This window comes from Nothoprocta perdicaria, unplaced genomic scaffold (genome assembly GCF_003342845.1).
Source record: "Nothoprocta perdicaria isolate Ctin4 unplaced genomic scaffold, notPer1 scaffold_65, whole genome shotgun sequence".
Classification (NCBI taxonomy): Eukaryota; Metazoa; Chordata; class Aves; order Tinamiformes; family Tinamidae; genus Nothoprocta; species Nothoprocta perdicaria.
In genome coordinates, this window is record NW_020455921.1 from 1270266 (window position 1) to 1283041 (window position 12776).

At 44.7% G+C, this 12776-nt stretch overlaps 1 protein-coding gene across 2 annotated transcripts in view; it reads right to left on the minus strand.

The window, feature by feature from the left end:
• Positions 1-12776, minus strand: part of FAM110B (family with sequence similarity 110 member B) — a 68235-nt gene that overhangs the window by 34780 nt on the left and 20679 nt on the right. The window contains exon 1 of one of the 2 annotated variants that reach the window (XM_026050098.1): positions 12158-12224. The exons of the other annotated variant lie outside the window; for it this stretch is intronic. The gene's annotated coding sequence lies outside the window, so the exon portion shown is untranslated. Of the gene's footprint in view, positions 1-12157; positions 12225-12776 lie in introns of those variants that run through there. 2 annotated transcript variants of the gene reach the window in all.

Below are 12776 nucleotides of genomic sequence, written 5' to 3' on the forward strand. Positions count from 1 at the left end.
GAGTCAGGAGGGAGTGCCAAAGCATTTTAATATATTTATCGAAACAACTGGCTATAACTTACATTCCCTTTAGAAAGCAAGGCAAATCCCCCCGAAAGGCCCTTCCAAGGGCGACCTGCTGCCTCCCTCTGCACCCCAAGTGAGACAGATATCCCGGCATGTCGATCCCTCTCTATCGCCAGCCTTCCAAAAAATCACCCCAAAAACAGAGTAATAAGAAAGCATCCACACTGTGTGTTATTCTAGATAAGATATAGCTGCAGAGATGCATATAGCTGCATTTTGACTGATCTATTTGCCCAGCTGGATAATGCCTTGAACAGGAGGGTGACACCTCCTTTATATTTTCACTATAAGCTATGAGTGACCTGCTGTTTTGTCACTGCCCGGACAGTGACTTCCACCGGGGCATCTGGGCTGGCAGGCGAGAAGAGCTCACCATATTCTTCCAAAAATTACATTCACATGAACGCGACAAATTAAAGTTACACACGAAGCTCCAAGGTGTGATCATCTAGCATYGATGATCTGCTCGACATCCTAGCTTTAAATGGTCCTTTTGGCACAGTTGTTGAGTCCTTTACAACCTGGAGCAAGAAAGTTTTAAGACCAACAGACAAGCTGGTCTGCTCAACAGGAAGACGAGAAGCCCCCATCTGTGAGTGCTGCAAGAGCCACGGGAAAACCTGAAAGGAGGGCCTGAACAAACACCCACCCCCCCATTACAAAACAGGGGCTAGGAAAAAATATCTTATTTCTCTGAATTAACGTTGATCTGATCTCAGTAAAATTTACATGCTTTACATGATTCATCATTTGCATAACAATACCCGATTATTTTATGTATATTGTAACAGAGCCCCAGGCTGGTGAATTTTTAGCTAGGCATCATTYTGAGGTCTTGCAAATTGTCCTTTTCCTCGCTGTTCTGCATGACAGATCCTTCCTTTAGGACTATCCCATGTGGAGCACCGGGCAAAACAATTCCCCCGGAGTCCCAGCAGCTGCATCTTGACTGGAGGGAAGACCTGGTCAGGAGGAGAACCAACAGTTTCCAATGGAAACCAATGGTTCTGGATCATAAAAATCCTGTGCAGATGCATTTCTGTCAAACAACAATAGCCGAGTCGTAAAATTAAGGTGCTTGGAAATATATCAACCACTAAAACTAAATCACTGCCAACAAGGACATCACATTTTAATGATGAAAACGCATGAACACCAGCCGGTTTCAGGCTGCAATAATTTGAGCACAGTCCTAATATGTAAATCCTAATACGTGGGAAATAATAATTTGAGACTCCACGGCAGTAGAATTTATAGCTTAATAGCCGGCGTGCCAACTGCTAACGTGATTTACGGGTCTCACTGGTTTTACACGGTCTCAGCAGCTGGACTGGCACAGAAAAGGGAAGTTATTGGCTCCCAGTGCCCACAGTGAGAGCAGGCGCCTGCCCCATGATGGGCAAAACTGGTAAAGTGACAACTTTTCTTCAGGGGATGTCCCTGTGCGGCGTGTCTGACTGCTTCTCTTGGGCAGAAGGGGAGGTTTTCCAGCAGGATTTTGCATTCTGTCAGAAGAACATTGGGAATAYAGCGCCTCCCGCCCATGGATAAGCACAAAGTGCCTGCACACGGAGCAGGGATTCTCCTACGGCGCCGCCACAAGAAGCCTCTGTGCCCAAAAACCTGCTCCAAAGGATGACACGTGGAAGGTGCATCTGAAAAGTCTTTGTTTTGCCCATGCTTTAGTCCACAGAAGAGTGTACACGTAGAAGAGGAAAGAAAAAAGAAAACAACTTTTTCTTTTTCAACAAGTTTTCAATTATCAATGCAATAGAATATGCTAAGGAAAAGCAAGACTTCACGCTGAAAACGGGGAGGTTTCTAATCACTATGGCAATTAGATTCAGAAGCAGCTTTCCGAGGAGAGCAAATTCCAAGGAGGATTTCCAAGGAGAGTAAATTCTTACGATTTACTAGCATTGCATTCCAAGTGTTTTATGAAGTAAACACTGAAATAAGCTGCTTTTCTTTATACATATATAAATGTTGTGACTGCCCAGTAGCATCTCCGACCGCCTTCGCCAGCAGACAGCAAAGGTAGGCCAGGTCTGAATAGCAGGGCAAATGAAATGGGCCCTAGACTCTCAGGCTCCCACTTAAACAGCCACCACCACCACACTGCRAAAACCGACTTTCCAGACTGATGTTAAATGAAGGTTACTCAATGAAACCCGGCAAGCACAGTGCGGGTCTGACCAACATCATTCCTGGTCCATACGTGGAGAAAAGCACGTGGGTGGTGGAACAACACAGTAATAGTCATCCCCATTTCTGGCTCCTGAAGCAAGTCAGCTTTCCTTCTATGAAGGCACAAGGCTGGCAACAGCAAAGCTTCAAGGCCATCCAAGCTCCAGTAGTCACTGCTGTCACTTAATGTTACTAATATCCATTTTGTAAATCAAGTTCAGAGATACGAGGCCAACTGAAAGACCAGGACACAGCAGAGCACACTGACCTGATGATCTACCTGTATTAGCTTGTCCCAGGTGGAAAGAATGCAAAACAAACCAAAAAAAAAAAAAAAAAAGAAAGAAAGCAAAATGACAAGGTGACTTACGGCATTCTGGGGACAGGAAATCAAAGTTCTGATAATAAACTAGGGATGATAGATACTGCCATGATATCTTATCAAGAGCTCTAGCACTGGATACAATGAAAAAAGAGGTAACCATCGAAAAGATGCAAAGCGGGATGATATGATCAAAGCTACGGGCTTGGGAACGATCTTTCAARTAGCATTCAAAACTGATGCAAGTGGGACAAGATTGTTTTCATCCCAGCTAGCAAAATGCAGCATTTCACCAGCGAAGCGACATCCACAGATGGAAAATTTCACAAGATAAACAGATAGGGGCGGATGCATCTTAACACGCTATGCTGGAAGAATCTTCAAGACCCAAACATATAACCTGGTTACAAGGACTTAGAGGTAAATACCAGAGGGGTAGGAAGTACTGATCATTTTTTATTCTACCAATACTGCCTTCGATAACTCCTGTCAAAGCCTTTTTTTTTCCTCATGCATTCATTTTYCATTAGTATTTTAACAGCTTAATTGGTTTAAGCCAGAAAGAGAAATATATTTCCCAATTCAAGTAGGTTGTAGAATTTTTACCACAGGGAGAATTTGCAAAGCCAGTGTAAGAGCTACTTTGCCTGAAAGGATTATAAAGGCTACTTAAGAAATAAGGCTCTCCATAGGCTAACTTAATAGCAGTTGCACTGGCTACATGGGAAGGTGACCTTTATTGATAAGAAGTATTAGGACACTTCAGTAGTTTAAAAGACCCTGAAAACAAACTGAAGATTCCAGCTGTTCAGAGGCCAACAGAGAGGAGATTTCTTAAGAGTCAGACTTGTTTTTATATACGTAAAACATATACAGTCAATAATCTGACTTGTACAGAAACAGGCTGCTATCTAACCATATATGAGAGGCAACCTGACCATTTCCAACTGTTATCCAGATTATTTAGGGACTTGTCTTCAAGTGAGAGTAAGTACAGACCACCTCAGGTGACTGCTCATGTGAAATACAGATTTAAAAGAAATCTCTTTGGACTCTGCAATTGAGCTGAAATCACAGTCGTTAAAACAGGGACTGAAAGAGAATTACACATAGCATCATCTTGCTTTTTGAGAGAGGGAATGAAATAAAAAAAAAAAACACTTTTTTTTTTTTGAGGCTATATCAGTCCTGCATTGCGAACTGTGCCATCTGATTCCTCCCATAAGTGCAGTAAAAGGGAAATAAATCAGTGCTAGAAATAACCACATCAGCCTGTTTCTCAGCATTAGCAACCCATTTTTTACAGACGACAAATATAACCTCCTTTGGCATACAAGCCACAGACAGGGCGCCCAGAAAGAGCACTGCAACTGGGTTTCTGTCCTCAGAAAACATATGGAACTACCCAACTTTTGTCTAATAGAGCAAGACAAACAGCAGCGCTTTGGCCCGTATTTCTGCCCAAAAGAAACCGAGCACTGAGGCTGTTTTGGGGCTTTTGCTGCTTTTGTGATGTACTAAGCAAGCCACATCTCTAGACTAAAGTGTCTTTCCCATAAAAGTACCTAGTGCCTTTGTGCTGCTTGTGATTACTATTGCAACAATATTCTGCTTGGTCCTGATAGGTTTCAGGAAAAAAAGCATCCTAAAAAAACAGCAAGTGCTTCCATATATGCCATAGAAATACCCCTAGTAGCTGAGCCTGAGCCCTTTCTGCTACTTTTGTCTCTCCTTTGGAAAAAGAGGAGTTGGAAATGCAGAATCACATGAGAGAGAGGCCTCTCTCATTCTGGTGAAGCTGATGAGATTGACTTAATAGTAGGCTCCACTTCTGGAGAATTTTGTATCACATCTTCAACATTTCTGGAAAAATAACTATCAGGAAATGCAAATTTAAAGTGTGGAACAGGACTTTCCTCCTCATACAGATGGCCAAATGGACCTTCAAATTCACAGCACTTTTGAGCACTATGGACTTTGAGAACAGAAGCAGATGGAGCAGGGAGGAAAGGATGGTTTTAAACTATACATGCAGGGCAAGATGCAACTTCGTTACCAGCACAGATTAGAGCTATTTTCAAGAGACAATTGAGTGGACCAGAGAAAGCAAACTAAGTGAATGGAAAAGGCTTATGTGTGAAACAAAAACGGAAAGCAAGAGGCTCTACCATGACATAAGGATTTAAGGATTTACCTATTTTTTTTTTAATTCAATAGAAAAAGTTCAGGACTTCCTAGTGCCTCTGCCTGAAGCTGATGCACTAAGCATGGAACTAGGCAAGTCCTTACAGACATTGGCTTCTTTCATGTACAAAATGTAGATTTTTTTCAAGTGCCTTCAATGCAAGAAGCACCTTGTCTAAGAAGCATTTTTAAGATGTAATGACAGACCTTGCAAATAGGTAGGAAAGAATAAACACCACGCTTTATTTGCCTGTGTGACAATTACACATTTGCTGCTCTGAAGCTCTGTGTTCAAACAGTAAATACCAAACAGTCAYAGGAACACAAACAATGTTTCTGGAACATCAAACGTAAAACTAAGGTCTGCACACTTTGTCACGATGGAGAACAAGGCAACCTCTTCAAACCCAAACACTGTATCATAATGATAATATGAACAAGGGAAAAAATAGCTGGAATGGGGACTGACAAGGAAACTGAAACCATGCTGGTGTTACAAGGATCCATTTTTTTCAAGAGGATGCTCTGCAAGTATCACCTTTTCCCACAAAATATCCATTCCGTGCTACAAAGAGTGCTCCTAGGCAGCTTCCTGCAGCACCAACCCTGAGGGTCACCTGCTGCTTCACCTTAATTTGTCTTAATGACTTTCGACTTAATGCAGCTTCAGCAGTCAGGCGCGTTCAGCTTCCCCACTTCCAGCAAGAAAGCTCTCAACAAGTCCACACAGCTGCTCTGCACTGCTCAAACAGGACCAAACACCATTAGAGAGAGCTCATTACCCTTCAGAACTCAGCGGTATAAACACTGGGTTTCTGCAGAGCTCCTCTCAAYTCAGAGAGTGTGCAGAGAGTTTCTCCACACTTTCTGCTCGCTTTGGAGCTCGGGATTCGAGGCAGGGAGCCTGGCTGAGGCTGCTCCTCTTCCCTCCCTCTTCCTGCCCTCCGTGTGCCCACTTAGACTTAGCACAGTCCATAATGACAACATAATTCCATGTAAGTGCCAAACAGAAAGGGTCTGAGAAGAAATAAAACTGCTATCAAGCTTTCTTGCACGGCATTTATGCCCGTGTAGGCTTAGCATGTTACCTGGATTAATTCCAAGAATAAATTAATGACAAACCAATACATTTTTTTCTCATTAGAGGAAGCCGTCCTTGCCACTCAGCTCTTTGCTGGGTAACCTGCACTTTGGTGCCTCTTCTCAGAGGCCAGGAGAAACTTTTAGAGGGAAAATATGACAGTGGCAGCATTAAGCAAAGAAAACTGGAGTGGCTTGGCTGAAGTCAAGCTACATTCAAGCAAAACAAAAGCAACCTCCTCCTTGAGTAACTCTTTTCTACCTCAAACTGCCCCAAAACTGCCTTAGTTTGCCCTAGTGTCAGTTACATTTATTCAGCAGGCAAAGACAGGTATACATACCTATACACGGAGACACTGCTACAGATTGATWGGTATAGGAAAGTGAAAGACCGGCTTGGTCATGACTGTCAAATTTTGAAAGAAGAAGAAGAAAAAATCCTCTCTACCGGATCCTTTTAATTTTAGGTTCCATAGAAGCAGCTGTAATTGCAAATGTTTATATTTCCTGGAAGTGAGGGAAGTACCAATCCCGGTTTAGAAAGCCTTAATATGATAATAATTATAATAATAATAATAATTCAGTACCATATAACTAAGAATTTGTAGATGTCTTCTAAAAATGGATTTCAGGTTTTGCTGCAGTTATGCTTCTGAAGTAAATTTAGGCTTCAGAGTTATTGCTTTGCAGAATAAGGAAATACTCCCAGAAAACTTCTGACCCTTCGGAGTGCTAAATATCACACGTGAGAACAAAGAAGCAATCCATAGAAATTCCTATTTCCGTAGGAAAGACTAGCCCTGCACCAGATACGGATCCCAAATCCCCTGCACTTTTGCCTGCAATGGGGCACGACCTGCTCAGCTGTTGCTCTGCGAGGATTTCCTGACGCTTCTCTGCAAAACCTCCTCGCAGCCCCGAGCCAGAGCCGTTGGCCTCGAGCAGGATCCTTAGGCAACCAGGGCAGCAGGCAGAGAAAGCCAAATGAACAGGACTCCAAGCCTGGAAGCACCCACGCGGTTCGGAGCCCCGTGGGCAGCACGGAAGCTGTCAAGATCCAGGTCAGGATCCTGCCACTGCAGCCAGAGAAACCCACGGAGAGCAGGAGCAGCAGAAGCAGCGACGCAGGTCAAGATTTTGCAGAAACCCTGCAGATCTGGGGTACCCACATGGAGACTTTATTAAAAGCAGCCCCGTTTTCAGAAAGCAGCCTGAAAACCTCATTAATCAATGTGGAAAGCCGTGATCTGGAGATGACAGGAGGTTGGCAGGAGGACGAACGGAGATGCTTGCTTTCCATAAAGAGGTAACAGGGTGAGAAGGAAAGCAGATATGTCAGAATCTGAAAGGTCAGGGGTAGGATTTATCCTCGCAAGAAGGAGCTTGCCAAGCAGCAGTCAAGGTCATCGTGCTCAAAAATAAGCCTCTTTGGTAAGGGAGCGAGTTGCTCACCTGCACACCATCCTCGGCACCTCTGCCCAGGGAGGTCTTTGGTGGTATTTCCCCTTCCCTATCCCCGCGGAGAGGTGGCTGTGAGACGTGAAGGGCACACGGCTRAATGGCAGATATAAGCTGAAAGGCAGCGAGACACTGACTGCAGAACGTGAACAAGAAGAGACAATAGATTTGAATGGGAAAACGGAGCAGACAGATAAATTTAGAAAGGAGGTGGCAGCAAGGCAGGAAGAAGAGCATTGTGGAAAAAAAAATAAAAAGAGGCACCAAAATATTGAAGGACGACGGTGCTGCCTATGCCAGGGTCCTGCTGCTGATGTGCAGGCTCTCCCAGCCTTCACCCAGGCCCTGGGGACTTCCTTCCCCATCAGCAGCTAAGGGCCAAAATGACAAGGTGGCTTTGCACTCCAGCACACGCTAATGCAACTAGGACTGCACTATGGTTATATATATATATATATATATATATATATACACACATAGAGAGAGAGAGAGAGAGAGAGAGAGAAGAGTCTATAACAGGAGATAGGATACCTCCCATCTATGAGCTTTTTTCCCCTGTTCCTGCTTGGATTACCCAGGGAAGAAATGCTTTGTGTCACACTACGCATTTCCATCAGAGCCCAACATGCCTGACCATATTAATAACCCTCCTTTTCAATCACTGCAAACAAACATGGCCCCAAGACCTTAATCCTGATTATAGTTGTGGACCCTGAACAGATACAGGAGCTGCTGAATACTCCCAGGCTCCTGCAAACATTGATATCTGTGCAAATCTGGGTATGGGAACCTCTCTGCAGTTAAATGGCACCAATTGCTCATACAAATTGTACGCCACCTTGTAGGACTTCACTGCAGAATGAATTTCAACAGACTTGCTAATACAGCAGCAGCGTGATCTTGTGTTTGGGCTAGTCCACTAAATTCCCAAATGATCCAGTTACTTTAAAGCAATAAGAATATAATATGCTGCTTTGCTGTTAGCTGAATGTTGCAGTGCACACATTCATACTGGAAGGCACAAATGGATGCAGTAAAACCACCCCACAAAACCCATATACAACCAGTGAAATGGATGGCCATAATCGCTGCCAGTATAAATAACACTCTAATAAACCAATATAACTCAGACACAGCTGCACAGTGAGGCATAAAACAGAATAATATCTGCCATGCCATGAAATGACAATACATGTTTATGCTCATGTTCATTAAATTATTCATTTTCAAAGCGAAGGTGTAGGTTGAAAACTTCATCTGCTTGGAGAAAGTGTCTGTGCCTGCAGGTGGCTGAAGCAGGTGCATGAAAAACAGGAGGAAGTCTCTTCCCAGGATTATTCTGAGGCAATAGTAGCCAGGATTACTATTTGCCAGGTATATGCTATACTAAATACACCAAGTCTGATTTAATACCTCATATATTTAAAAAAAAAAAAGGTGTTAACTACAATAGAGCAAATGAAAAAGGCTGTTTTAACTTTTCACATAGAAGTAAACAGGAGGGAACATCCTGCCCTGCAAGAACCAGAGAAAAAGGCACTGCTGCTTTCACTCCCTGCTCAGTAAGGCACAACCTTCCTCTATTCAGTGCAAATGTTGGACATGCAGATGCCTGGAGCAAGGCATATTTCATCCCCTGCTGACGTTTCCAGCTCCACCTGCAAAACAAACGGTGGCAGATGAGCGGGACCGGTGGCAAGGGGCGAGCGGGAGCACCCGGGCCAGCCGGGGGCTGGGATGGGACCACATGGGAGCCAGCTCCGCAGCAGCCTCCCAACCGCAGCTTTCCACCCAAAGGCTATGCGGGACAGAGCCAGCGTTCCCAGCGGGAATGTGAAGGAACCCACCTCGGCACTGGGTGGTGCTCGGCAGGCCTCGCTCAGGCTCCCGCACATTCACACAGCCGTAAGCGTCTCTACTGTTTATATCAACTGATGTTACATCAGGAAAGCAGTGAYTGCAGGTGATTCCAGAACAGGAATAGGAGAAGGGTGCTTTAGGATACCTCACATGTTAATCTAAACCTGTAAAACACATCTGTGTCTATATCACTTACTGCTACCTCATCTTACCAATCATATGGAATGTAAGCACAAATCCTGCAAAATAAACACCTCAAATCCCAACAAATGTTTTTCTGGAGCATCTCTCTCATTGGTAACAGACTACAAAAAAATGCATTAACCTTAGGCATAATCTTTCCCCTTTAGATCCGGTAGAGTTTTATGTAACGCAAAATTCATTGGCACATGCAACAGTAAAAAGACATAATACTCTAATAAAGCAGAGCTAGCGCCACACTGTTTATTAGTGGTACTCAGATTACTGCATATATCCATCTCCAGCTAGCAGCCAATGACTCTGAAAACACGGCTCTTGRAAGGATTTTTATAATGCCATTGGATTAGGATATTACTAGTATGACACTGAAAATGCTAAAACCCATTCATTGCTCCACAAACACAYTCCCATGCTGGATGGCGGAAGTGATTCTTAAGCAAATATATATGAAGCACTGGAGCAGCTGAGCACTGGTATTTATAACTACTGCTGTGTCCTTAGCATGCCCATGTCTGCGCACACTACGTGCTTGGTTGCAAAGTAACATAATGAGGATTTTTGAGGTTTAGCTACATAATATATTGGAATTAASAATAGCCCACAGAGGCAAAAACACAGCAAATATCTAATGCACCTATCTCCTTGCAGAGAGCTATTCAGAACTTTTAAGCTAAGAAATTCACTGGCAAAACCTGAATGTAAGATCTGGTTGACAATCTGAAGATCTCCTGCAGCAGTGGGGAGGCTAAAACACGCAGACAGTGACAAAAACAACGTTTTTACAGAGCAACCTGTATCAACTGTTGCTTCAATYTGTCTTCTTTGTTATTGCTTCGCTTTTCAACATAACCTCATTTTTCTTTCAGGTAAACAAAGTAGTTTATTCCTTGCTGTTAAGGYATTGAAAGTTTAAAATCACGCTGTCACCAGTGCTAATTCCATGACTTTTATGATATTTACACAGCTCATTACAGCTCTTTTTGGAGGTAGAGAGTAAGTATCTCCAAAACCTCAGTAACTAGTGTTGCAGTGTTTCCGTTCTACTGGTTGACGGAATTATCTGTATCCAGCACTAACAATACGGTATTTACAGCATTTTACAGCTGTGCTTTATTTTACACAGAATTAATGACAGCTTAGTGCATGAGACAGTAAATGAACTACAAGACAATCAGCCTCTTTTCTCTTGAAGATAAATAAACTAGATATGGTGAATATATAATTCAGCTGAGGATTCTATTCCTGTTTCTTTAACTAACGTCATTATTTACTCCTTCACACRTTTCTGCTGCAAAGGTCACAAAGATTTAGATGAATTATGTCAAGAAAGCCTCTCTTTAAAAAGGAACAGGGCACCAAATAACTTAGGGCTTCTTTAAAACATTTTTTTTCTCTTTTTGGCATTTTGGAATACGGAGGAGTATGTAACACCCCAGGAACAACAAGCCCTACCATCCTGAGCCCTCCCCTGTCCAGGCTTAACTGTTGCTATGCAAAAAAGCAATTTTTCAAGTCTCTATTAAAGGAAATAATTCTGGAAATAAAACACAGGTGAATACAGACAGCAAGGCAGCTGTTTTATTCAGCAGCAGAAATTCAAGGAAACTGGTATGTACCAAGAAATACCCAATAGGGAGCTAAATATATATATATAAATATATATATTTTTCCTTTTGAAAACCTTATGACAAATAAAGCATGCATCACTACAGTACCCACAGCCATCTAGAGTTACCAGCTAAACAAATCCCCACATCAAGGGCTGCTGCTCTCAAAGGTTCCCATGCAGGAGCTCCCAAGCACGGAACTTGCTTTCACCCCATTTCATACAGCAGGAAACYCGTTTCAATGAGCTGATGCCCAGGGACGGGTGACACCTCGCGCCGGACCCGCYGCCATCCCCAAATCCTTCGGGAGGCTCTTGGGGACGAGCTGCTCCCACCTCAGGYGCATGGTGGCCACCAGCCAGCTCCAGGACAGGGACTCCACGTCCCGGTTGATGTCGGCTCTGGAGGCTGCCACGGACAAGGGCAGTAACTTTGAGGGCAGCCCCAGGGCCCAGATGTCACCGTAGGAAGCACAACTGCATTAAGGGGTTTGTTTGCACATCACGCTCCTTTCCTTCTACGCTGAGCAGCTGTCGCTGCAGAAGGTGCTCACTACGTACGCGTGTTTTTCTAGAGGAAAAGTTGGGATCAATTGATACGTGGGTCAAGAACTTAAATGAGTTTTGATGTTCTGATAAACACCGTKGCAGTGTCGGACGCGCGCGTGAGGAGGCTGGCAGACGAATCCTGCTTCAATCTACTGCTGAAGGCAATTCTGACAATGATCAGGGCTCTGGGCCAAAATTTGCCCTCTGAAAACAATACAGATATACCTGTTTATATGTGCGTGTGCAAGCAAAGGATATACTGCATGTGCGTGTGCAAGCAAAGGATATACTGCAGTCTACCAGCCAGGGTGGCTTTAGGTTTATTCCAAAAGCTACTTAGTATAAAATCCAGTGGATGAAACAAAGAATCCACCCAAACATGAAGGCTACAGCATCTCTGTTAGAAGAACAATAGCATATTACTYCTCATTCCTCTTTGGCAAAAGAACCATCAAGACGGCTATTGCTCTGATCAGATTAAAAAACACTTCACAGAATGACTCTTTAAACGAATCTCTGTTTAGAAATCCATCCTCATGCACCAACGGCCATAAACGCTCTAATTCAATTGTTCCGCGGAAAACATCTCGAGAAAAGAAATACTTCCATTAGCATTACAAAAGGCAGTCAGTAAAATTACTCACATGCACAGGCTCAAGCTTTCAAAGGGCAGCAGTATTCCGGGATAAACACTCGCTATTCCCCTCCTCAATCCGCTCTGCAACGCTATGTTTTATAACCTGGCGGCTCTCCCACCGGAGCCCGCACGACGTAAGGAAAGCGGGACCGCGTGAGGCGCGATTAGCGGCGTTCGCTTCGTGCACGGCTGCGTTTCAGCGGGCACATCAAGCCCCCAAAGTCATTGCCGCCAAGCGCAACTGCTCCGCGCCTCACAACAAAGAGGCGCGCGAAGCCGAGCCGCGCCGCGCTCCGCCGGCACCTCCGCTCGCTCCCYGTGATGCGGCACCGGGATTCCTGGGAGAGGCGGCGGGCGAGGGAGCGAGCGGACAGGCAGGCAGCAACGGCGCCCGCCAATGAGAGCGGCGCCGGCGCCGGCACATGCTCCCTGCGGCGGCCGCTCCGCCGCGCGCCGCCGCCTGCTCCCCTCAGCGCYGCYKSYYCCCYYMRSSSCKSCTGCTCCCCTCAGCCCTGACTGCTCCCCTCAGCCCTGACTGCTCCCCTCAGCGCCGGCTGCTCCCCTCAGCCCTGACTGCTCCCCTCAGCGCTGCTGCTCCCCTCAGCCCCGACTGCTCCCCTCAGCCC